Source organism: Lactuca virosa, chromosome 3 (assembly GCF_052849685.1).
Source record: "Lactuca virosa cultivar CGN04683 chromosome 3, Lactuca_virosa_CGN04683_v6, whole genome shotgun sequence".
Lineage (NCBI taxonomy): Eukaryota > Viridiplantae > Streptophyta > Magnoliopsida > Asterales > Asteraceae > Lactuca > Lactuca virosa.
In genome coordinates, this window is record NC_136428.1 from 83,569,365 (window position 1) to 83,574,016 (window position 4,652).

Sequence of the window (4,652 nt, forward strand, 5' to 3'; positions counted from 1 at the left end):
TTTGGGTTGCATGACATCGAAACAATTTGGATAGACTTTAGTGAGAAGAGGATATTTATGGTTTATTAATGTATTATAAGTTCTAATATATCCATATGAATTATTTAATTAGTATTGATCAATAATTAGTTTGGAATTAATTTTGTGATCAAAAGAGACTAATTAAATAAATGGGTATTGATTTGGTAAATCATTCATTCTTATATAGTGGGCTTATGATCTATAGTTCTTCATGATGGGATAAACCCATGTGGTGACCCATGGATACTCCATGGAGTCTAAAACCCATGGATCATGAGGAATATGGAAAGACATGAGTTACATGGTGTAACCCTAAGGTGCACACTATATAACGAAGCCTCATCCAAGCAAAATCGGCACTAAGACATACACAAGTGAGGGCTAGCCGATTTTGGTGCATATCAATCTTCTCTTAAGTTATTCCAAGTTGTTGGTGGTGTTATGTGAAGCATTTGAGGCATTACATTTGGGGTGCTAGGCTCACAAAGTCTTAAGGAATCCAAGCTACAAGAAAGGTATGTCATTCTACTAGTTTTTATATTACATATACCCCAATCATATGCTAGTTAGGGTGAAACCTTGGAAAAATGGAAGTTTGCATGTATAATAGAGAAAACATAGATCCAAGGTTTCTAGGGTTGTATGCACACCATATGAGTGTTAGAATTCTCAAAACCCATCACTAATCATAACTACTAGGCAACGAGTTGAGAAACATGTCAATGGCAAGATCCTTGTCGAATTTCACATTGAGCTTCTCCAATCTTTCCATATGTCTCTGTATTTTCTACACATAAGCACACATAGATTCCCCATCTTTCAATTTGTACACCATAAGGGCCTTGGCGACTTCATAATGCTCATGTATTTCTTTCTTGAGAAACATCTTGGAAAGAGCCAAGTTCATGTCATAAGGTCAATAGTCCTCATAGGTCTTTTGGAGCTCAGGAGTAGCAGATTCTTTGTTAATTTCTGGGATTGGATTCTGGAGAACATATTCCTTATTCTTAACTCTCAACGTCATTTTCAAATTGCACAACCAATCCATGTAGTTTGGGCTAGTGATATTGTCCTTTGAGAGTATAGACAAGCGAGTGAACTTGTGAGTGATTGGAAGAGGAGGAGGAAGATCACCATTTCCATACATATTAAACAAGAGATAGGATTTTAGTTAGTTGATTTAATCCTTAATATTTTAAGCCAAATTAATAATCAAGGTTGGGATCCATAAATACAATTAGAAATTATGAAGAGGGATATCGTAATCTAATTGCAAATTTATTTTTGTTAGGTAAAGCATTTTACGAATTTCAAGCTAATATGAAATTCATAGATCATTTGAATTTCATTGGTCTATTCAATGTCATATTTAATCACAGATTATGTTCATGAAATTGTGACTGGGATCGAGGATCACAAACAAGATGTGAATAACCATGCAAACCCGTGTGACATGCTCGAGGTCATTTATGATGTCACATTGATGTGTCGGTTAACCATATATGCTCCATCAACAACCATAAATTCGAGTATGTGTCATCATTTCATCTTTGTAGTCTCACATTAGTGTGTCAGTGAACTACACACGCTCCACTAACGACTCACAAAGAAATGATGTGCGTTTTCATGGATTAGCATACAGTTTCACATTTTTCCTAAAGTAACCAGAGTGTGTAAGGTCCTGAAACGGATCTTTACCAATAATCAAGCAATCAAACAATCAGAATAAGAATAGAAGAAGAAGATTAATCAAGCTTGCACACGTTTATTGCAATAAAGCGTCTGGTACAACTCGATACAGTAAACCGTAAACAATCTGGCATCAACAACTGGACAAAGACCTACAACTCCTCTATATATACTTGACTTGGGCCGCAAACTGGGTTTACGGTCGTAAACTCACTCTTGGGCCGTAAACAGCTAAACAACACCAAAAACACACTAAATACTCATAATGAACTATTACAATGAACGCCTAGACGAAACCATTAACTGGACCCTTCAATCTCCCCCTTGGTTTGGTGCTAGCTTGGAATCAGTTTTTGTCAATTACCAGCACATCAGATTTTCCCATAGCTCCATTCCACATCTCCTTCTCAATAATCTCAGCAACCATCGAAGTGTACTCCTTAGCATCGGATTCAAAAAGATCTTCAGCCACCTTGATCTGATGAATAGAGAGCTTATGTATATCCCACCTACCAAACTGAAGCAGATCCCTCTTGTCATATAAGCGGATACAACCCTCTTTAAGCTTGATGACAGCAGAAGCTGTAGTTTCATCAAACATCCAGTATTGCATGGATTTGAGAGATCCATCTGGATGATTTTGAAGAACGGGAATCTGCTTTACTTGAGCAGTAGCGGGCCATATCAATGACCGAAGTGGCTGATTTGTTTTGGGATCAATGACGCTAGGGTAAATCTTGATAATAGACTCTGCAGTCTTCATTGAGGGAAATCCCTTAGCCACTTGATCTTCCAAAAATGTCTTGAACTGAGTCGCCATGGGATTATTTGATGGATTTGAGAAAGGAGCATTTGATAGCTCCGTAAGGTCAATCCTAGTCAAGGAGTTAAAATCATGAGCATCTTTGTATAGTTCAGTATTGCCACTCTTTCTTCTCACGATCCACATGTTGATAGTATCATGAAATCCCCACGAAATGATCCCTGACCTATCACCATAAATGTCTCTGAAACGATTTTCTCCCAGATCCGTAAAGGTGATCTTTGATTGATCCCAGGGAACATTGTGATCTAATCTCCTTTTGAATAGAAATTGACCCCTTTCAGCTGTCTTGGCCAATTTAGCTCGTTTCAATGCCACTACATTCGGAGCCTGCGCCGTTTCCTTGTCAAAACGATCAACGACGGTGGTTGTTCTTGTAGGTTGTGGAACTATGGGAGCATCTTGATCAGGAAGATAGATCTTTGGCTCATCGACAGATGACTTGAATTTGTCGCCAAAATCTTCTTCCAGCTTCTTCTTTAGATCATAGTAGCTGGCGGTCAATAAGCCAAAATGCGTCTGAAGATCAGTAATCTGCTTTGTCTTCAGAGCTTTATCTTCAATAAGTTCGGCAACTTGAATATTGAGCTTTGCATTTTCAGTCTGAAGGTCTGCAACCTTGATATCCAGCTCAATATTTTTCTGATCTAAATCAATATTTTTCTGATTCAGTGCATCGATCTCCTTCTGAAGTCCAAGTATTTAAGGATTCTCTTCTCCTGAGCTGCCACCCCCAATAGAAATTCCTTTGCCACGTGAGGGAGGCGTTGTGAGTTGTTCTTCGGCCAAATACCTGGCTAGCCTCACAGAAGCAGCATCATGGTCTGGCCTGGGAGGAGAGAAGCCTGTGGGGAAAGAAGAGCCACCAGCTTCATAAAAGGTGCTAGGACCTTCACTGACGGGTTCAGATGAAACAATGGCAGAAGTAATTGTTGGTGGAGTTGTAAAGCTTTGAAATACACCCGAATCAGGAATTCCCTGTCTAGGGTCAAGTCTTCGTCTCTTTATTGGAGGTTGAGAGGCCTGTGTAGTTGTGCGATCACTTTCCAATGGCTCAGATGTAGGTGGAACAACATCAAGGGGAGGAGTCCCTGACACTGTCACCATAGGAATTGCTATTTCCGCCATTGTATTGGTAAGAGGAGGCATGGCTTCGAGAACGTCTTCATTTTCCCTTATCTCTGTAGCTGGATGAGCAATTTCCTCGATATTGTCAAGTAGCGTGTTGAGGTTTTCACCGGTCATGAAGTCTTCATTACTACCAAAATTTAAAGGAATTTCATTGTTATCGAACCCAGTGAGATCGAGGTCTTCATACAAATCAGTCGCCGTTCCGCTTTTTGAAAACCCCTCATTATAATCACTTTGGACCTGAACAGATGTCAGTTCATGTTCCTCAGCTACTTGAGCATTAGGAGCTGGAGTTTCTTCTTCTTCAGCACGATCCGACACTGTAATAACATCATCTTCCGAAATGACTTTCTCAGAAGAAGTAGGCTCAGATGACATTTTGTCTGACGTTCCATGAGATTCGGAGGATTCATTTATCTCAGCAAATTTTCCGAATTTCACAAGAGGATGTAATCCTTGGAAAACGACCTTGCCCTTGCGATTCTGCTTAATAAGGCCAACAGTGTGGGGGCCTAACGACTTCATATCTAGTGTGTCTCCCTCTTTGACCATCTCCGAAAATTGGTTGTCAATGAACAGCTGAATAAACCTAGGATACAACAAGAAAGAATCTCTGGTCTCCCGGTTTATAGCATTGATGTTTACTATGAACTCATCCAATATGAACTTTGAGAAGTTGAATTTGATACCAGCAGCCAGTGAAACAATTGCCCATGTGTTCCTGAGCGAGATTTCATCAGCACCTGATTTTCTGCCCGAGATACAGCTCACAAACACATGATCCAAGAATCTCCAGTAGGGTGGCAGAAGCTTCTTCACTGTGGGAGGATAGATGCCTTCATACCCCATCTTCTTGAGAATCTTTTGCACATCTTCAATCCCGATTTCAGTAGGAAAATCAGGTTGATCATTAATCAACAATGTTTCTCTGATGTACTGCTCAGTGATCATAATCTTGCATCCTTTAACCACAGCTTCAACGGTAACT